General features: G+C 37.3%; 1 protein-coding gene and 1 long non-coding RNA gene across 4 annotated transcripts in view; both read right to left on the minus strand.

The window, feature by feature from the left end:
* LOC132913520 (inactive rhomboid protein 1) overlaps positions 1-23,819 on the minus strand; it is a 287,110-nt gene that overhangs the window by 131,960 nt on the left and 131,331 nt on the right. The window lies entirely within an intron of this gene.
* Positions 805-17,026, minus strand: LOC132913522 (uncharacterized). The gene is made up of 3 exons (XR_009659399.1): positions 16,674-17,026; positions 15,308-15,455; positions 805-1,748 (listed from the first exon to the last, which is right to left on the minus strand). It is a non-coding gene; the product is annotated as an uncharacterized LOC132913522 (long non-coding RNA).

The raw sequence follows: 23,819 nt of genomic DNA on the forward strand, positions 1-23,819 counted from the left end.
CGCGTGATGTTGGCCGAAATCACCGTAATAAAATCTCGTCCCGACGATTCTGAGGAAACCAAGCGAGAAGAGAAAAAAAAAAGAAAAAAGAAAAGAACATCATTTTTACGAGTCCATATGTCTTTTGGGTGGGAAGAAAGCGTTCGACAGGCATGAAGGGTACCAATGAAAGCGTAATGGTGCTCGACACCCTCGTTCTATTTTGCTCGTAAAACGCGGCTAAAACACCGACTCGAGCTGCGGATCGTGGTAAAAAGCCGCGTGAAGTTAGTCGAAATGTCTTTAAAGAATGCCTATAGCTTGGCACGAAACGTGCCACGGCTGATAAAAGTCCAACCATGATCCGTAGAAAGACTACGGCTACGTGGTCCAAATGCAATTTAAGAATGCTAGTGAACGTTCTGCCAGGAATTTCCTTTTTATGATCGCTTGGGAATTTTAATGCACTGACTTAAAGGCTGTCTTTATGGAGGTACGATTATGATCGTCTTGTATAGTAGCATTTTAAGCGTTAATAATTCGGAAGTTCTACGCGTGGAATTATTCACTTAATGGATTAATTCCAGATGCAAGGTTTTTAAGAGGTAAATTGTAAGGAGATCAGAAACAGAAATTTCGAAGTGTGATGTTGATTCAGGTGCTTTGTCCAAATTAAAAATCATAAAATTTTGAAGATAGCTATTGTACAGACATGTAAAGACCATATGTATGGAAAATTCTATAACACAGGAAATACATTTATATGAAGAGATTATTTAGTGTTCTATAATTAAAAAAAAAAAATAATAGTGTACATCAAGAACCTTTTCTTATCCAATCATTATATTCCTCTAATTCTATTCATTATTTACATATATTTCACCTACTGTATAATTTCATTAGTAGACGCAAAATCTCGCGACTGCTCAGTACCACGTATCAAATACACATTCGATTACAAAGAATCAGCAACCATTAACACGCAAATATTTCCTAAATTATATGTCCGAAGGAAGAAAGTCGTCGAAATGATCTAAAAATCGATAATCAACTGCCTACGATAACCTATACTTATATCATACCTACTACATCATTTGTCAAACACAACTTTTCAAGCCCTTCGCGTGGCTGGTAATTTCGTCGAACGGCTTGCACGTTCACTTTCGCGAAACGGGCATACGCGAACGAGGGTGGCATTTTCACGGATATTCGAGTACAACCTCATTACGTTACGCGGTCGATCGACCGTCGCGTCGGGAAAGAGAAGTCCTAAACAGATTGTCCAATTCAGCGAAAAATTAGAGGTTCGGTAGATCGGCGTGCAGGCGATATGCTCTCGTTTCGAAGCCATTAACTTTTTCTCTGGTCTCGCGGATTCCCAGGGAATATATACGTGTATATATATATATATATATAAAAGCGGTTGGATGTTACTCGCGTGACACACTTGCTAGTCCAACCACCATCCGCACCGGCTATTATTTCGTAATCCAACGTGAAAGTCGAGAGCCGAACCTCCGTGGAACCCACGAAAAGTTCGAGTGCTGGCAAAACTGTGCGCGAGTGTCTCCCGTCGTCGATGAAATTTTAATCCAATTAGAGCTCATCGTCGTTTTCCGCTCTCGTTCCTCCTCTCGAGCTATCGCCAGCCCCCGCGCCTCTCTTCTTCAACCTTTCCTCTCCGTCTCTTTCATTTCAGGTCCCTCCGTCTCTTTCTTTTTAAGTCTCCTCGTCTCTCTAGCCTTGGTAATGTGGGTGCACTCTAAAAGCTAAAATCAATAAGCGTTGACTACGAGAACGAGCACTTAAGATAGCCCCAAGATAATGACGCACCGCCGCATGAATAATAGAGGCGGCGCTTCTTTTAACCCCGCCGAATTTGCGAGGCAAAATCGCGCAGAGGCTAATCGATACGCGAACACCATCGTCCTCTCTCCACGCTTTTTCTCTTACAGTTTCGTCGTCTTGTTGGTTAGGTTAGAAAGCAACGAGTGCCTCGAATATATTTGCACACCTGAAGAGAAGTTGGGAAATAAGGAACGAAGTTGGGAATGGTTTTAAATTAAAATACGAGAAGCTGCTGAAAGCAACGATGCTGTAACGAGTGGTTTCTCTCGATAAAACTCAGTTCCGTGTGTTTTAGATTGCTTACGTTACTTTGACTATTTTTATATTATACGCTTACTGGATGGGGTAAGATTGTTTGAAACTATGATTTTTAAAATAGTATCATTTCATATCTTGAAATTTTTCACTGCGCTTTCGATTCAACGAAAAATTTTTTATTCTGAGAAATGACAGAACGGACTAAAATGGTCTTTAGAAAAGTGACGTTTTTTAATAGTATGTTGGAATAATGGAAATTCTACTGTACGTATAATCTATTGAAAGTTCCATCTTTGTCAATGGACAATTCTCCAGAAATTTTGGTTACATTTGTGCCGGTGATTATGAAAGTGGCGTAAGTCGAGAAATCAAAAATATCGAGATTTTCGTTTGTCTTATGTTCCATCGACTTATCATGGAAGACCTTTTGCCAAACAACTATAGAATGAGCAACGGTGTGAAGACTTTCATATTTATCTATGGAGATTCATATTTGTTTCGGAAGTAGCGTAAATCATGTGTTTTTTCTACGTAGGTTGTGAGATATTTATGAGAAAAATATAATTACATACTTTCGTTATGTGATAATACAACGTATAAAATATTTTATGAAACATCAGTAGATTCTAAGGCAGAATTTCATATTTTAGAATCATTATTGAAAAGAGGAGGACCAATATTATATTATAATTTACAGATACCTTCATTATATGCAAGTGAGAGACTAATGACAAAAAAGGCAAATAAATATACATATACATTCCACCGATTCATCATGAATATTTTAAAGCCCTTAATGTGTCCGAAAATTTTGTTGTCGAAGCAGAAGACGATTAATAATTATTTATGCAAAATTACAATATATGTATAATATATAAATAAATAAATCCGTTTGTTTTTAGGTTGCTTTCTTAATAAAATTCATTGTTATCTATTATCACAAGTCTCTAACTAAGGTATACTATGAATTTTGAAAATGGTGTAAGTCATTTAAGTATCTAAAAGACATTTTCGAATAAGTTGCCCATAAATTTGTACAATGATATACAAATCTCTCTCTCTCTCTCTCTCTCTCTCTCTCAGAGGATCGCATATTTTACGAAACATTTTATTCTATAATGGAAATTCTACTATTTTTTAATACGCTCGAACGCGAAAATCTAAATATCTGGAAACGAAATATATATAATTTACAATAGTTCCATAATCACCGGTGCACTTAAACACACATCAACACAGGTGAGTCAAAATTTGAAAGATTTATCCAACATCACATCGTATATGGTTTACAAATATCTCACAGTATCTACATAACAGGAGAGTAACAAATAAATAATCAAAAGTAACAAATACTACACATCAGTTTTTCAAAAAAAAAAAAAAAAAAAAAAAAGATAGAGGAACACCTCTCTTTCGAGATGCTCAATGACAAATGCATTTTCTAAATGATTAATAACACCACGGCCAGACTAAACAAATAACACACGGCTGTCGTGGTGAATAGCGTTTCTGATATATCGCGTGTCATTAATGGACCGATACGATTAAAAATTGAAGTTTCCGCGTACTTCAGTTGATCAAAAATACGAAAACCAAGCAGCGTGTGTCATTCGCCAATCCTCATCGCCCAATTTTCTGTCGATATTCTAAAACAAAGTGGCCGAAGAGTCTCGAACGTGCAGGTTGCCTGGCCACCGGAAAGCTTCGCAGTAAATAATTCAGCAGCGAGACAATACAGCGTATCGATCGAGCCACAATCACGAAACTCTTCGTTGGACGTGTGACGATGCATTCAGCATCCGTGTTTCGTTGTTTCGTTTGAAATGGAATCTTCCATTGAGTCGAACGAAAAAGAATTGAGCAGTTCAAGTGATGCAACGATGCAAGTAAAAACAGAGTTTTCTTTTTTTTTAGTAAGAAAAGATGTAAATTTTATGTAGAATGTAGCGATAAAACTAAAAATGCTTTAGTTACTAGAATTATTGCAAGAGATAGAAGTAAAATTATAAGGCTCGATCTCGCAGCGATTGAAAAAGATAAAAACGCAGCGTCTATAATTTATCTAGATGTATACAGGATGTCTCTCAAAAAATTACTACAAGCAGTTTTCTTTGAAATCATCTTAGATATCGACTTGAATTGTTTTACAAACCAAATGGTTCAAAGGGACTTGGAGTACAACAAATTTAAAAGCATAGGTCTTCAGGCAGTAGAAAGAGTGCAATCTTGAATTTCCTTAATGGAACGATATATTAACATTTGTTATTCAAATAGCTGTTAAAAAACTCATCCATTCAAGTAATAAATGATGCACGAAGTTCAAAATTAACAAATATACGCTCCTTGTTAAAAAATTCTCATATCTGGCACTTACAACATTACAAGTCGTCAACTAATAACAATAAAAAGAGAAGAAAAATTCGTTTAGCGTTTCGATTGATCAATTAAATGAGAGAAATTAAGGAAGCAAGAATAAAAAAGAAGCTGTGAAAAAAGGAATAAATGAGTAGAGTGAAGCGGAAAATAGCCAATTTCAAAAATAACAGATTAGACATTGACAAAAACCTCTCAGTCTCTTTTCCTTTCATACTTCCTTGCTTTATCTGTCTCCTTCCATCGCTCAAATCCTTTGAGACGCAACGAAGAGAAGTCAAAGAAGCCTATGAAAAGGTTGGCCGCCTTGTTCGCCCGCCTGTTCCAACCCTCTTCCCCTTCCTTTTTTTTTCATTTTAATACTTCAGCAACCATTCTCCGCGAAGAATGTTTCCAACGTCTATGGAATCCGAGGATACGGTGCTTACGGTGCCTTTCGAAAAGCCAGGAGCAACGGCAGCATGGTGGAAAGTGACTGAGAAACTGGGAGAATGGATGCAGGTATGCGAAGAGCCGGGCACACGTCGACGCTGCATTATCGATTTACTACATCCACCCCGTGCACCGTCGCCGCGACATTTCCTACGCGACAGAACGCTCCTCGGCTCTCTCCTTGCCTGGTCTATCCACGTTTGCCTACGCGGAGGAATTCGAAAATGTGATGGATTCGACGCGATTTAACGAAAGACCGCGCCTCCTACGAATCACCGGTGGAAGCTCTCTGATGCCAGGCACGTGGAATAAAATCAGAAATCGAATGGATGGAGAAAATTCCCGGGATTCGTGGTGTTCTGGAACGATGAAAGTAACACAAAGAACTCGAACGCGATAAGGTGATTCCTTGGTTGCAAATTGTGAGAATATGAGGTAGGTCACTGGAACAACAGAAAATTCGGTGGATTTAGGTTTACAAGGGAAATGGTGGAGAACTTGGCCTCGATAAGGTGCTTCGTAATTGTACATTATTGCAATGGGAAAATTTGTGTGAAGTGTTTGGAAGAGAAAATTCGGAGGATTTGTAGCTTCAAGAAAGGTTAAGAAAGATTACACGGAAAGTCAAAAGCATTTAGAGCGGAACGGAATAAAGATTTTCAAGCATTACTCATCTTAAAGAAACACAAGGAATTATATATAAAAGGAAATCTGGTTATAGAGCGTCAACCAAAGAACTTAACCTTAGAGTAAACTTTCTGACAGAGCTCAAAAAGCTTCTTTAAAAGCCCTATGCCTTTCTCCTGATAGAAACCTTTTCTGAGCATCAGATTGGCAAAATCGCTCTTGTCAAAAGTTCGCCAACTTACAAAGAGTTGAAGCTCGACTTGAAATTTTGTCCTTCAAAAAGAAACGAACGCGGAACCAGTCAGATACGGAAGAAGGTTGCTCGATTCTCCAACATGCAGACGACAGTCAGACGAAATATTCGTGTCGAATTTCCATTTCATCCGATCGCAATTCCCCTTTCATCGAACAGTAGAAAACGTTTAGGTACAGAACCGCCCTATTTCTCTCGCTAACTCTGTATGTGCGCTTCGATCGCGGTGCACGAGTAATTACATGCGTCAGCTGGTCTCTGCAGTGGCGCACACAACAAAAGCAGCCGGATTTTTTCGTTCGCCAAGAAATCCCAGACTCATTCCATCCGAGATTACCGTCAGACACGTTCATTGTCTCGTGCCAGTTCACATTTATCCGCCGGGGTCACCGTCGCAATTCCACCATTTATCCCGCTACTCCGACTCTTCCGTTGCTTATGGGGGTTTACCACGTTTACCCGCGAATCGTATTTTTCAGTCGTGCAACGAAGGGACATCAGGCCCCACTGCCGCGTGAAGCGATAATTAATTAACGCTACGAAACGTGGAAAAGCTCCACTTCCCGGGTGACCGTGCAATTTGTTCTGCCGTGTGCGTCGTGGCGTACAAAGGTGATTTTTCTGGATTAACCCTTCAGATATAGTCGTCGCCGACAGCTGAAGCGGACATTTAAAATGTGAAACACGACTGCGCTTACGATTTGTCAAAAGCTGATCAAGCTGTAAAGGGTTGAAACAAAGAATCAACGTTGCGTTAACACAACATTTGACTTTTCTCAGTCAATTTACATTATTAACTTTCGTTTTTTAACATTCTGACGGCAAAAGGAAACTTCAAAGAAGCACAATGTTTTATGTGAACTTTTAATTTCGTCGCGGAACGAATATAGCCAAAGAATTATGCGATGTTACCGTTGACAGGCTGTCTTTTTTTTACCCGTCTGTGCATTTCTTCCCGTCATGAAACACGAAGTTTACTCATCATCCGGGGAAAACGTTCCCCGACTCCCACAGGTGGCTTTAGAAGCCGTGTATCAAGCGTGTTTGCTCTAGGAATGTTTGTGCGGTCTGTCGTGAACATGCAAACATGTCTTAATTTCCATGCACAGAGGCTTCTCTGCTCGTGGCATCAATATTTCCAACGTTTCAATGAGAGGTTCTTCGGAAAGAAGCCATATTTCGTGTAGAATAAGCGAATAGCACAGAATCATTGTAGGTTTCAATCAAGATTTCACCATAGACGATGTATCATACCATACAGAAGATGGAAAACTGAATATAATTAAGAAATAGCAAAGCTTTTCTTTGAATTTGGAAATTTTCGTTTTATAATTTTATTATATTTTATGATAACATACATAAATTTACACATTATTTCGTGAATGATACAATTCTTCAGTTTCCTTGTTTATAGAATCTTGTAAAAAATTAGCGATGGCCGATATTTTTCTATTTTTTGAGATAAATATTTCTACCTCAGAGTTAACTTCTTCAAAAAAATCTCAATAATTGCAACACGTTCAAAGTTTCTTCAAATTCTCGAAATTTCCGAATAGAAAGATCTTGCAACTTGGTCTACAGTCACTCGTTCGATAGAGAATGTCATCAGCATCACCGCTAGACGAAATATTAATCCACTGTACCAAGATTATCTCTTTTCCCATCCCAATTTTCCGACCCTCCTATCACATCGGGCTTTTTTCTTTACAAACGACACCGTAGCACGCACAAAACATCGCTGCACCATACTTCATCGCCATCCAGCCAACACAGCGTCGTTTCAACCGAAATAAAACCTCGGCTACGTTATCCGCCAGGAATCGAACTCTTCAATTACGCGAGGTAACCATCACAACCGAGTCAGGCTACAACGCAACAAACAACCTGTACACGCGCATACATGTATATCGTGAAAAAACGGCAGCGAAGTATCGAGATTTTATTTCCATCAGCGTGTTCTCATGACGTATTTCTCAAAGCGTCGCGAGACCCCGGTTTCCAAGAATTTATCTGAAATTCGATTTAGTGCGCGACGCGACGCATCGACATCGAGTCGTGATTTGCATGCCCTCTCGAAAACAAGACTGTCTATGGGTTGAAACGCGGAACCGGCCCGTCCCACCTTCGATTCACTCTAACGAAAGGGGTGAACTCGTACAGAGTTCCATGAATATTTCATACGTATCTCGCGGTGTATCGGCAACTCTTCCCATCCCCAATTCTCTCTCTCTTTCTCCCTTTCTCCATCATCTTTTTTCTGTTCGAGCTCACGCTTTGTAAAACAGGCTGGCGCGAATGAAAAAGCTTGCTGCGTGTGCGTCGTATAATTTCGAGGTTGATTCTCGACGCGACAACCCTCGCAATATCCCTTAACGTTCTCCTTAGAAGCGGCACAGGAATGGTTCTTTAAACCGGTAGCTACGTTTCCTTTCTTTCGTTCTTTATTTCCTTTTCTTCTTCCTTTTTGTATTCCTTTTCTTTTCACTCTGTTTCGTTTTCCCTCGCATTTTCACCCCACCATCATAATCAGAGCCGACAGAGCCACAACGTTCTCTGGCCTCCCGTGAATACTCTCCGTCCTTTTTTACGATGGAAATTAACGGGGTATAATGTAAATCCTCTTTCAACCTCCCACCTCCAACCCCTTTCGTGTATCCTTTATGCGTCGTAATGCGGATCTCGTCTCCGCGGCGTACTGTGTAATTAGCGTGGTAAATATGTATAAAACGTAGCCGGGCTTTCAGCGATAACAATCTTCCGCGGCGAACGACGCGATGTCGGGAATTTTTCTTGAATAATTCTGTTTTAAAACGAGCGGATGGCGCAACGTGGAAAATCGAGACGAGTCGGTGTTTCGTTGCCGCTACGAGGAGAGAGGAGGACTCGGGGAAAACGAAATTTTCCACGGTTTCTCAACTCCCAACGTCATGGTTGTCCTTTTAGAATCACGCTTATCTCTATCTCCTAGCTAAGTTGATTTTTTGTCAATTGTGTTTTTCTAAGTTTGCAAAAAAGATACGTAAGAATCGTTAACACACTGGCTCGCGAAAGTATTTGAACATCGACCAGAGTATATTTTATGTGAATATTGCGCGTGTTATGTGATACATTTTAAAATTTCATTAGCGATGAAACGTAATTATATTGACCAAAGAAACCAATCTGGAAATATATATATAAATTATAGAATATTTATTTCGAACATATATTTAGTAAAAGTTAATATACCGCACGAACAGTTAATTCTATCTCTGATAATAGAGAATAAAATGATAATTATTTTTATCTATAACTTTATGGTCAAATTATATCTCGCAAAAAATAAACAAGTATACCACTACCGAGCAGATCGACGCCAGATGACTCCAAAACAATCAACAGCCACGAAGTCTGACGAGAGATCCACCTCACAACATTACCTATATTACTTGATCGGTACCGTTTTGTGCGATTCGGTCCCTAATAAAGTCGTCTGAGGCAGTCATTGTTTCCCTTATCGTTGAGGACTCGGCGATAGATTTGATCCGGTTACCTTTGTTCGTGTCGAACAAGACTCGCGTTTAGGAGACGTTCGGGGAGACGTTCGGAGAGACGATCAGGGAGACGATCGTCTCGAACGATGTGACGAACGAGGTGTCGGTGAACTAGGTAGTGATCCTCTGCCTGATGATCGGCCGCTGGATGATCGTAATTTGACATGACCTTGATCTTGATGTAGATAAGTGTGATGTCGTAGTCCGCATATGCGACATGAACCGGCGGAACATTGAGCCAAAGAGTGCCCTTTACCTAAACAATTAGTACGGAGCGATGCCCTTTTGGCGGTTTCAAGGCGATTTTTGACCGACTTTGCCTTGAAGACATCGCAATTCCGAATTTCGTGTGGTCCTTGGCAAGTTGGATGTCACCAATGTCCTATATGTAGTAGTGAATGTGTGAGTTCGCGGCGCGGTTTGTCGCTGACGATTATGTGGGTCGGAAGCCCTTTATTTTCACAATTGTGGTGGAACTTGTCCTATCGCCGTTCGTTCGTGTTTTTAGAAAGTCTATCAAATGCATGTATGACGGCATTTTTTATTAAGCAGGGTGCGTTGCCATTTACGAATGGTGGCTGATGGTAGTTTCAAGGTGAATAATTTGATCAGAACGACGTTTGAGGTGGTTCACCTAGTTTCTCTAAGGCTTGAAGATTAACCTTAACTGTCTCGAGAAAATCATCTACTGCTTCGGGTGCCTCTTCGGTTATTTTCGGATGATCGGAAATCAGATCCCAAAGGCGCATGCAGACTTGACGGTGGCAGTCAAATTTTTCTTTAAGAACGTCAATAGCAATCGAATAATTGAGTTCCGTAGTGTCTAACGATTGGATACTCCGCGCAGCCTTTCCAGTCAAAGATGATCGTAGGTAATGGAATTTTTTGACGGTTGTCAGTCGTTCACTTCGATCTATTGTGGACGAGAATAAATCATAAAAGGAATGCCAATTTTCAATTGTACTGTCGAAAGTAGGTAGGTGAATTTCTGGTAATTTAATCGAAGTCGGCTCGGCGATATTGGATGAGTCGCAACTTGGCGGTTTCGACGACGATGTTGGTGTATCATCCATGAGCGTGTGTATTCGTACTACCAGTTCATAATATATGTTTGTAATTTCAGAAACGCGCGCGTCTTCCTCTTCGCCTAAATCTTCTAGTTCTTCTTGCAATAGTCGATATTGTTTCCACACGTCGTCGAGCAGTGACTGGTAGGCCGTTAAATAGGACTTTTACTTTTGACTGGATTGTTTGAATTCGTCGAGTCGTTTGGATATGGTAGTAAATCGACCGATTTGGAAACCCCGTCTCCGATGCAGGGAAATAATTTGGTCTGTGTTTTCCATTTTTATGGCGGATTGTAAAGACAAATGGTGTATAGAAATATGTTTTACGGATGTCCATTAAATCTCAATCTTTATGGAGATTGATGGAAACTTAATGAACATGTATGAACAATCATATCGTTATCTTTAATAACAAAGAATAAAATAATAACGACTATTCTAAACTGTTATCCTTTTATGATCAAGTTATATCTCGCCAAAAATAAACAAGTATCTAAATACTTTCGAGTGGTAGTGTATAAAAATATGTTTTATGGATGTCCATTAAATCTCAATCTTTATGGAGATCGATGGAGACTTAATGAACACTATTCTCTTTAATAGACCGATCTTTTGTCCCGTTTTATTTCTTTTCTTAATCCTAACTGCTTTTAATAAAATAAGACATAATTGGCCAAGAAATGAAACAACTTTCTTGAAAGTTTCGCTCGTAAAGCTAAAGTTGGAACGAAGAAGTAAAACGTTTTAATTTCCATCATACCGGAATTTTATGTATATCCTTCAAAACTTTATCGCTAAGCCTTATTTTTATTTTCCTCAAGTTGCTTCAGATCCCATCTACATTTAGAAGTTACAAGAAACCCGCTATCGATGCATGCGATTTTAATTCAGAATTCCATCGGCGACGTCCAACGACTACGTCGAGCTCGCGGTATGTACAGACAAATCGTGGAATCGATAACGACAAAGTTTCGAATTCTACAACGAGTATTACGCGAAAGTATCAGCGTGCAGGTCGAGTAAGTCCGACCGCGACATTATACAGTCGACGCTAAAGTTATACCAAGCGTTTGCGGGGGCGGCATGGAAACATTTCCGGTAGCTTCATTCAAATCAGAAGAATAAATAACGAAGAGGCGACCGTGCCAATACGTCAGCATCGATCGTTTGCTAAAACTTGTCTCGTTAAGGAGTCATCAGCCAGAGCAAAAACCCATCTAGATGTGCCGTGACAAGAAAAATTCAAGCCCAAGAGTATTTCGATACGCTCCGAACTCATTTGCAATGTTGAGAAGAAGAAACGAGAATTCGATATTTTAATTTCACTGGTACGATACGTGGAAGTATTTTTTTTTATAACCACTGTGAATACGCGGTTACCAAATCACAGTGTGTCTTTTCACAGGGGTTATTTCAAAAGTTAAGTTGTTATATTTATAAGTTCAGTTATATCTGTTGTCCCTATGGTCACTGCTTGGGTTCAGAAATTTAACGATCTTCGATTTGATTCTCGAAGGGACATCCATCGAACAACGAAACAGGAATAATAATATAACAATGCAATGTAAAGAACAATACAATTCAATCTCGAATAGACCTAAGTAGTGGCCGTCAGAAGTTACAAGCTAAAATAATCTCTACTGAATAATCTACTTTAATACAAAGTAATACACCGTTAAATGCCCAAGAGCGTAGTTTGAAATAATATTATTATTCCAACAATTTCCCACGATTGCCAAGAAACGGGAGTCCTCGAAGAGAGACGATGAAAATCCCGCGTTCAGAACGCGGCGTATTAAAAAACAATGAACGTTTCAAGTTACCAGTGACGGCAACTACAAATACTCTCGTCGAAGTTAACAACAGCCACTTTGAAAGGATGCAGCTGCAGCTATACGCCTAATTCCCAGGCCAGTCGTTCACACCGCAGTCGCTTTTCCGCTCTGCGTTCGCGAAACGCAACTTTACCAACGACCTTTCCTGCCGTACGTTTAATTCCGAAATCAGTTTCACCGTGCAGTTGAAATAACTTGCCCGGAGTTCGCCGCCAGAGAATATCTCAGCTTCCTGAGCTCAGGCTACTATTCCTTTCTCTCTCTCTTTCTCTCTCTCTCTCTCTCTCTTTCTTGACGATAGTCATGAGACGGAGAAAACTGCCAGAAGGAGAAAGGGGTAAGCATGACAAACTGGCGTGCTTAAAATTAACGAAACGTTATGTGCACTTTCGTCAAAAACAGCAAGGAAATTTATTAGTGTTGATAATTATGTAGTAACTTGCGACTTGCAAAATTTCATTAGCAATATTAGTTGAATCGTAGAAAAAGATTTTGATTAGTTTCGTTTTATTGAGTGAAACTTTAGTTGCACAGATGAGTTCGTCTAATCAAAACTACCACCTGTTTGGATGATGGGATGCAACATTTGATTAAAAAATAGGAGAAAATTAGAGAAAATAATGGAATCTGCTTTGGTCGTTAGATTATAGCGTATGATTTATAAATCACATTTGTCCATCGTTTGTAATGTATCAATTTCGAATTAGTTATTTCACGTTATTTATATCAGTTATAAAATATATAAAGCAGCAACTTTTCTTGACACGCAATATAGTTTGAGTAAAATTAATACTGGGTGTAAGAATATACTCAGAACTAAGCTATTTTCTTTTCTTAATAAGTCCCACGAAGATTGCACGAGCCATAGTGTAATTGCACCAAACGCTACGACACACTGCTTTAATCTACCACCAATTAACCCTCGAGCTGACATAAGAAGGCTATTAAATGTTCCACCAATTTCAAGCGTCTAAAAATTACTCGGCAAATTACTTGTCTCAGTTCAGTTTTCGCCGTATGCAATTGGCGAATATCAAGAGCGTTCCAGCTTCAATTAACCAATCTTAAGAAACTGACTTTCCACATATCCTATCTACATCTTTATGAATAACTAAATAGTTTACGAATAGCAACATTTGTAAACACGTTCTATGAATATATTATTTGTGTTATATGAAACATTTCGAAACTTCATTAGCGTTGTAACGACAATCAACTACCCTATTATATTGATAACTTTTGAAACTAGTTCAACAATGTATATAGAAATTATTATAAATATTTAAGGAAAAAGAGAAACCAGCATCATGTAATAGAATTTTTTTACATGAAGTTTTGGTTTGTAGCAAAATGACTTTATCCCTCTGTACAATATTTTATCTCTTTGACAATATTTTATATACAATAGTTGACCAACAACTTTGGCACATTTTTGCAGTGGAATTTTTTGAAGCGAAAATTACCTGCTACCCTATGAAAAGAATGATTGAAAGGTAATTTTATAGCCAATATCCTCCGACATAAACAGCCATTTTTTGAAAATTGCTTGACAACAATAAGTTATATCTATCATCCTATCGAAAGGATGATTGCACGACAACTTTATTATTTTTTCATGCAACCTAATTATTTACTAAAACGAATGGCCATTTCTCGGAAACAAGTTAACAGCGAAACATACTTTGATTGACGCGTTCAATTTAAACCTCGAATAAAGAGAAAATACATATGTACTTTCTGTTCTGAAATTATGGCAGAAAATATCAAGACATATAGATCAAGAAACAAATATGTCATACCTAACAAACTCTTCGATGATCAGATAAATCTGTGGATGAAGCGCTCCGATTGTATATGGCAAATAACGTGATTAACAGAAGCGTGACGTGCCACAAATCGTGCAACAGCGTGAGTGGAGTCTGGATAGCCGGAGAGGAACGCGACACGACGAGCACGAAGCGATGCAAGGAAACGGCTGAACACGACCTGACATGAGTTAAAAGAATTCTACGGAGCACCTATGGAACCACGAGAAACACACAGACAGAGAGAGAGAGAGAGAGAGAGAGAGGCAGAGCGATTCGACGAGAGAACGTGTGCGAGGACGAGAGTAAATCAAGCACACGTGACTCGCGGCGGCGTTAACCGCTCTCACAAGCGGATATGGGATCAACACCTGCATGTATCATCGTCGTCGACGGTGTGTATTGCCGTCAGATGTACTGGACGATCGCAGATGCTCGCACGATGCTTGCTTCGTACGACAGTTGCTCGATGTTGTATAAGCATCCGGGACTCGGCCACTGAATGGGTTTGTCAAGCTTTTAGAGACGAAGTATCGAGTGGCAAGATTTACTGTACATACTGAGAGTTTCGCGATTAACATGCTTGCCGAGGATGACGACATATGGTGGTTCCGATTGCTTAAAGCTTGGTGATGACGTCGTCGCGATTTAGCACCGATAACGTTACGCGATTCTATAAAATGCACATACTGCTCAATATTATTGGAGGATAGTTGCTGTGAACGATTCTATTATATTAACCGCATGTATAGAATCAAAGAAATTCTATAGGTTTAATGGATTGAGTATGGTATTTCCATGAAACTAGATAGAGATTGATTTTAAGATAATTACACAGCAAGCTGTACAGGTATAAGAATTGGATATAAAAATTAAAGTGACATAGAGAAATCCTCTAATTGATTTGAGCAACGATGGTGAATTCTTAATGTGGTGAATATATCTTTCTAATGACAAATAACTTCTTACGAAAGAATGACTTTACTGTCTTTTGCTACTTTTGCTCAGAATGTATTTATATATTAAATGTTTGAAGATTCTTCGTTTCGTGTACATATCTGTTCCGTTTCGGCTTTAAGATAATCACGGTGCGTTTAATTTAAGATATTCTAAAGATTAAAAATAACTATTAGAGAGATCTATAACTTTCATTTTAAAAGCAAAGGGGATATAATGTGATAAGAATTAAGGATTATATCGTAGATATTTCACATAAAACGCAATACTTTTCAATAGTTACGCAATCTAGGACGACATAATAAAGTTGCAATGATATTATCTGGCGTGTTTTACTCACATTTTGTTGACGAAGCGAGCAAGAGGAAATTAGAAACACATCATCGAGCGGAGTGAAGGTAATCGTCGAGAACTCGTTTCGTGGAATACTCGCCACAATTTCACTTCCATTTCACCGTGTTCTCGTAACGAATTGCGTTCCTTGAGATCTACGTTATAAATTTTCCTTTAATTTTACTTCTCTTGAAAAAACTAATTCAATATTTCAAACATATATTTTTGCAATGATTAATAGTAATTAAATTGATCGTAATACACACATACACCGTTCTTTGCGATAATTTAATTCCTTTCTAATTTTGACTGACAGAAAATAATATAAAAATGAAATATTTCTGTACCTGTGATATATTGATATTCTGAGATGTGAATCATACGACGTACAACTGTAAACTATTCATTGATACTGGCGATAATATACAATACGTGCATGCATCTACGGTTGTATTATTATTATTGCTTCCATGAAAGACTCGGAGCAGATAAATATATTCTGTGCCTTAACACAATAATTTGAATAATTTGAAAATTCCCCTATATCAATGGAACTTCTATGTGGAATTATAATTTTAAATAATTGAAAATATGTTTGTAATTTAAAATGTTTCAAATATTATTTTTTAAAATATAGAATTTGATATAGAATATGATTAAAATTAAAATTGAAATATAAAATACAGATTAAAATATAGGATTGTGTATTATATTAAATAAATTTTTGCACAATAATTTTAGTATTACCCAAATATAGAAATAAACTCATCATATCGGGTGACTGCATAGGGCGGATTTAAATCTGAGTCACGATTATCTCAAATAAGGAATCACACGTACTAATCATATGAACACAGTATCTCTTTTATCGTCTTATCTTCTGATATAACACACAAGTACATTTTTGCAAGATAAGAAAGCGAAAAATGTCCACAAGACTTTATTATATTATGCTGTTTGCTATATTGTAACATAATACTTTAATTTTTTATTTCAATCCATAATACAAATACCAAGAAGTCAATAAATACATTTGTTAAAGCTACATTTTATAAAATGCACATATATGAATATTTATAGACACTAAAATATAGAAAAACTCGAAATGAATGAAGGAAATGTTTGTCGCTTTTCATTCATTCACAAAATACCGGTTTACCAGTCAGCCATTGTTCCCCTTCTTTTTTTATCAAACACTATATTCAATTTTATTCATCAAAATTAATATGTATTCAGAATAAATTTAAAAAAAGTAATAACAAATATAGGAGTTTCAAAACGATGTATATAATTATTACAATTATTTCCGCATATCGAATAAATAACGTTCTAAATAAAAATTTTTTAAATATAGAGACGCTTTACGTGCTTACCTGCACTGTGTTGACTCAAGTTGTTAGGCTCTTCTTTCGCCTGACACCTCAAACGCTCGGCGTGACTCTTTATTTTCTTGTCTAAGGTGCTACTATTAATAGAAATTACATATACCGAGGAAATAACGTGTCCTTTGTACTTTGTCTGTGAAACTACGTAACACGGTACACTGATTACGCGCAATATTCATTGAAATAATTACAAAAATGTACTTTGCGATCGACAAGCTGTGCCACTGTCCATGATCTCTGGTAAACTGCGCGAGTAGGATGCGCAGTAAGCCAGCACACGTGTTCTTCGCGGCATTATGCTTGATACTGGCGACAGCTGTGGACCAGCCTTTCAAGACATAACCTTTTCCAACAATACGTACTATCATTGGCGAAATAGGGTCAATGCTCCCGTCAATCTTAATTACGCGACTAAATTCTTGACCTTGTCTTTCCAGCCTGTTAAAATATTCGCCTTTCTTATCGAATTTTTAACAAAAATGCTTCGCGATATAACTATTTCAATTTTATATTATAGGGATGTTGGATAAATTCGTAAAGAAATCTTTAAAAAAGTTTAAAGAGAAATTTTTAAAGTTTGATCTACATTTTATAAAATTAGATCTTTATTAAATAACTTGTGTTTTTATATGGTAATTTTTGTAACTTTATGGTAATTTCATGATTTCGTTTGTGAAGAATTTTAGGTCTTTTTCGTATACAATATTCAACTAGTAGCATTTATTCGAATTAAACATTTCGTTATTTCTTAAATGCTTACAATTATAGAAACGATCTTTCTGAATAATTCAATACATTATCTTATATGCGCATCTTAATTAATTATTATGAAAGAAATATTTTGTTACATATTTATTTTCTTTTCAGTGTATTCAGTGTACGTAATAATTGGAGTAAAAACACAGAAAAAAGAACTGTGTAAGATCATAATGGAATTACGAAGGTAAATACGTTTTAAAATTTTAACTCTTTCTAAGAAGAACATTGTATTGTAACTTTACTATAGTAGTGGCATTGACAGCATAAAAGAATCCAGAAAAAGAAAAGTATCGAGGACAATGACAGCAGCCACGATTGCTGGCGCAACAAGGATAGTTCGCATCTAAATTCAACGGTCGCAACGAGGAGGAACGTTGGTCAGAAGAAGAGAGGCGAACCTTACGCAATCAATTTCCAGGTGAAAGGTACCAACGTGTGCATAGGAATTTATTTACAAAGGCCGTCATTTTACTGTAACATTTTCTCAATTTCTTTAGTTAAGTTTTGTAAAAGATGAAAAATGGAAAATGTGTATTTAAAAGAGGTAGAATATTTTCGTCCATTATATCACTTATAAAAAGAAGAAAATATTGAATGTAAATATTAAATAATATAATATTAAAAAATTGACACAAAAGGTTGTTAAAACATTCTAAGTAAAAATTAGAAAAAGCGCTTTGGGAATGGAAAATCTGCACTTGTAAATCCACAGCGTAATTAGGTGGAGAAGGGAACGCGAAATTGTTAAACGCATTAACGTCAAATTTCAGAGGCGACGCACGCAACCTAATTTAATTGTGCCTAGCTGATCGAAGCTGCGGACAATTAATTAGCGATGTGCCGGACATTTCGCGAGGAACTCCGACAGGTGGACACGACCATCTGCTAAGTTCTGATTACTGATTAGGCCTCCTGAACGCGACAGGTGGTCGAAATTTGTCCTCGTTCCCTTATGAAAAAGTCACGAAAATCTATCCACGCTTCCGACTCTGTCGTCATATCGCATTAACTATGAACTATATGCTTTTCCATGGATATGAACTTTTGCGCGAATATAGTACGGAGAAATTTAATATGATGATGTCAGAAATTGAATTACCTGATTAAGTTATTTCTCGTGGCGTTCTCTGTCGTAGAAGGTGCATTTGTTAAAAATTTTCAAAGAAAGAAGTAACGTGAAAAAGTGATCGTGTCTGGCGCAGTCTCGATGAAAATTTAAATTTTAAAACTGTCTTTAGCTACTCGTAGCTTGAGTATTTCCATTGTGTGCATTCGAAATAGCGCACAATCCGGAAGGAAATTCACACAGCAACTCTCGAAACGTCGTATATGCATAAAACGCAAGGTTTCGGCTTCTTCAAGAATTCCTTCGTATATAGTATGAAATGATACACGCGCATATATCTTGTTATCTGAATTTTCCATCGAATATCGCTATAAAATCCACAATCTACAGAGGAGGTAAGAAATGAAAGCGAATTTCTTGATCTTTGAATCCGACTCTTCAGGTATATTCTACGTGACAAGGCGAGTAAATTCTCATAGCGTGGTATTTACGTAACAGAAACGAACGTTAGAATCGCGATAATTGAACGAAGATAGAGTATATCGTTTCCGTATGATAGTGCCATTAACCGAGCACGATAAACGTAAATCATAGGTACAGTTGTTTTGTGGACAATATTATTGTTCAGGTGGAGGCTGCCGCTGTTATCGAACGGCTGATTTGCACGTTACGCTGCAATGGTAAATTCGAGCTATCCATATGGGCGCATTTAGGGCACAACGCCCACACGCACGACTTATTTATACTAAATGCAAATTGATATGTGTACATCGTGCAACGGGGGTATGTACACATGCCTGACGCCGGTGATTGGCGTTCGATGCGTTCTCTTGCGAACGGTTCGGTTTAATCGGCCGTTCAAAATCCTGGACAATTATGAGCGCCGTGCAAATACCTTGACAATCGCGGAATATCCCAAAGTATTGCTCGCGATCTAACGATAATCCCAATTAATTCACTATAAACGATAAAAACTGTAAGATTGGAAAGTCCAATCTACAAAACGACGTCTTAAAGTTTTTTGTTTCCTTTCTTTTTTCAATTAAAAAATTAATTTCAGAATGTAGAATTTCAGGATTGGAATTTGTAGAATAATTTTAGGATTGGAGAATAATTCTTGACAAGCAATGTGAATTTGAATTCTTTTTTATCGATTTTGCAGCCGAAAATTTTGAAAAATTCACAGACGTGTACGCCGCTGGGTAAAATATTCCTGATTTTTTTTTCATAATTTTTCATTGAACAGAACAAACGAAAGGGAATTTGAGTTGTAACTATCCTGATAATAATAAGGCTTAGCGGGTCGATACTTGGCAGAAAGAAGTTTTCTTTGAGAAGATTATCCAATGATATGCAAACCAAATCAATTTGGTTTGAAAGAATTTATAGGAATTCTTTCACATGTCCTAGCATACAAGTATTTAAACATAAGAAGACCTCAATCGATGCATGGAACCGAACGAAATATGATTTATGTGCAGTTCATCGTGATGGATGGGTAGCTTATCAAACTTTATTACCGAATACGTGGAAGCGAACGAGATTACGGGATATCGACATAAATTAGATAGGACGAGTAATTTGTTTCCAATCTAATCACACGACAATGACCAAACTTTGTAAAATAATTATCCCCACTGGAAACAAATAGTAGAAATTTTGTTCTCCATTTTTATTTCAATATATACAATTTTTATATCTTTTCCGACAATTTCTCGTTAAATTTTCACGATATAAAATATCATGATTGTTATATACATATATACACTATTATGCAGTCAGATACAGACATCACAGTGTATTTAAAAAAATGTTTTTAACAAATATTTATAATATATCAAGAATTTTTCCGCAACATCGAAAGCAAAATTAAAACGTTCCTAGATACCCAGATGGTTCGAAATATTGATTCTCCGCTATTTGAATAATCTCCTCAGTCTTTCTTTTTTTTTTTTGCGTTACATCTGTTCGTTTTACGAGCGGATCGTTTTATACGCAAGGATTTATAGTTTGTGGAAATCCCAAGAGCAAATCCAGCATTCTAGTCTCACAGATAGCGGAGCACGAAATCGAAAAGGAAAATTAATCAGCCTGGGGAAAATAAAAAAAATCAGAGGAAAGATAGACCAGCTTCATTTGTGATCATAAACAAAATTTAAAGAGTAATCATGGAAGTTTTCAGGATTCTAATAACGTGAAATAATAAACGGGTGAAATGAAGCAGCTCTCAAATCTCACAAGTTATACGTTTATATAAAACGAAACATCTATTTAAATTGTCTTCGATTTAACACTAAATTTCTATCGATTTTCAATATGTATATTTTAAAAAAATGTTATACGCATTTCATTGAAAGCTTCAAAGATCGAAAGATGCTCTCATAAAATAATTTTCTCTTGACTTCCAATACAGCGTACAGATCTTGTTTTCTAATAAACTTCTTATCGAATAACTTTACCTAACAAACTTCTTACCCCTTTTTCAAAAATCGCAATTGAGGAAATTTGAAATTCAGATATAATGCATGCTTGAAAATTACAATATTGTTCACAGTAAAATCCTTCTTCGGAATACATTTTCTATCTTCTTGCAATCTTGCAAACTATCCAAACGAGAGATGCAAGATCCGATACGCGAAATCACACTCGCTAAGGTAATCGTTTCGAAAATGGTTGCCAAATCAAGAGCTGTATGTCCAGACGATTCACGAAATAGCAAATCACCCGTTCATGACGCCTATCTGATATGCAGTTACGCGATTACGGGATTCGCAACGATCCTTGAACTGCTGTCTCTATCCTTGCACGTTGAGATGCATGGAGGATAATACAAGGATCACCGCAGCCGGATCCTGCGGGTTTCCTCATAGTTATAACAGAATATTCGCGTTCACCGGGACGCAATCCTATTCCGTGGCATTTCCCCTTGACGATCCTGCCATTATACTGTCCATAAACGTGTCCAGGTCGATCGTTGCGGGTTTAGGATTCACCGAGAAACGGTGATGTAGTTACTTCCGTTCGTAGAAACTCTAATGACCGCGTATCCACGTTGTCACCTAGCTATAATCACTGACGGTTAATAACTTTTCAACAAGATCCCTAACAATCCTCTAACACCTCCCTACGTGTCTCTGTATTCCTCTGTATGTGTATAATTTCCTGTGGTTTCCAGTGCGAAAAGATAATGATGATCCTATAGATTTTATTCTTCTTCTTTTTATTGCTGATACGTCATCGAGCTCTGTCGCTTCCTTCCTTTCCATCAACTTAATTCGTCTGAGTGAAATTTTAATTGATTCCCGATTAAAATAACTCGAGGGTTCTCTTATGCAACTGATATAATATTATTAGTGAATTAAATTATCTGATTATCTTATTCGACAAAAAGTTATGAAACTGTAAAAGAAGAGTTTATAACCTAACAACTTGTTACCAATTTACTGGTATTATTCGTTAATAAGATATTAGACAAGAAAGGTACCTGCTGACTGAATGTACTTGTCCGAACGTGAACTCCTATTGTATGGACGAAAATGAGAAGGATCAGTAAATTCCTATTATATGAACTCAAATTATTAAGCTACTTGTCCCCCAACAAGTTCGCATAAACAGAGCTCAACCATATTCTACTTATTCTTAACTCTTTTTCCGAAACTTCTATAGATAATAACTGTCATAACGCAACTTTTCATCTCTTTCATTCCAAATCAATCGATAAAAATATCTGGTAATTTGCATACAGAGTTTCCTCCAATTCCTAAATAATTATACAGAGAGGAGATTATTAGCCAAATTCTGAGTCAGAATATAAACCGTAGAAATTTAATTATCTCAAAACCGGAATGATTAAGGTAATGACTTAAATGGAGTCTCGAAAAGGTACAAATTGAAAATAAAAGGAGGCAGCTAGAAATTTAATAATTTTCAAAGGAAAGGGGTATGACATGCGTGGTTTTCTACGAAAAATGTCTCGGCGTTCCTGTACTCTACGGAGACTTCTAAACGCATCGACATCAAAGGATTTGATCCTCCAAACGGATTAAGTTGAGCGACATTTCACGAATTCCAGGTTCCCGCTTTCTCCTCTTCCGCTCGCCAAAAGACACCACCGAATGCTAAATGCTAAACTATCTCTCGCACACGGAGCCAACGTGGACTCAAACCAATTACAATTACCTTGAAGCTAGAACGATCGTTGTTTTAAGTTTATACAAGTTAAGTGTAGAAGACTTGGCATCGTACGATTGGAAACGCAAATGGGAGAGACCATGTTCAAAGACAAAAGCGAAACGAGATGATACGAGTTCCTTAATAGAATCTGTCAAATGTCATAAAGAACGTTTGTGCAGTTATCTGCGCTACGCAAAAGTCGAGATACCTTCGAGATAAATAATAAATATGCAGAAAACCATGAAGAAACGTATAATATGTGAACAAAGGTACTGTCTTTGAAAGGAATCGTTTCTGATAACCAGCGAATGCTTAAACAAATATTTAATATTCAATGGTTGGTTCGATTTATTCTTCTTTGACTCGATAACTTCATGTGAGTTCAAAATTACATTTATCTATACTTCTTAATACTCAAGTTGTTTTACTGTCCTGTTATACCATTCCTTTGACATCAAAGAGTTTATTCATAGCAATTAATAGCCTGTAACTCTTAAGTCATAATGAGAAATTATAACAAATTAAAATTCTCTTTCTGAATAGTTTCACTAATTTTGCAAACATAATAATTAATGAAATGAAATCTTGAGTTGGAATTTCTTGTATCTACTAACTATTACTAATTCGCTAAGTATCTCCTTTGAATTTGCCATAAATGGACAAACATTCGAATAATACTTTGTAGAAGGTTAAAACAGATTCTATAATTCTCATCCCTACAAGATTATCCTATAAAAGAAGATAAATAAAGCGTCAGCTTGTGTTCATCGATCGCGAGATCGATTTAATTGGGTAATTCATTCAGTAAGACGATTCAGGTGTTCGATTAGGGCGATTTTTCTCAATCGTTAAGCCAAGGAGTTAGCCGAAAGGATGTTAAACCAGCGAGCAGAGCAATTTCAATTTATTCCTGTCATGCTACCGTCCCGCAGGAAGGAATTATATTGTCCGAGGGATCAGTAACTAATTAAAAGTTTCACCTCTTCCGGCATACCCTGCTCAATCAACGACAAACTAACAAGGGATGTCAGTCTCCTTTATCTAGACTTAGCTCGATGCAAGAGACGTATTAGTATTCATTATACGAGCGAATGGTTGACTCTGAACTGTACCAGGACACACGAAATCCCTTGGGA

This window comes from Bombus pascuorum, chromosome 13 (assembly GCF_905332965.1).
Source record: "Bombus pascuorum chromosome 13, iyBomPasc1.1, whole genome shotgun sequence".
NCBI classification, from domain to species: Eukaryota; Metazoa; Arthropoda; class Insecta; order Hymenoptera; family Apidae; genus Bombus; species Bombus pascuorum.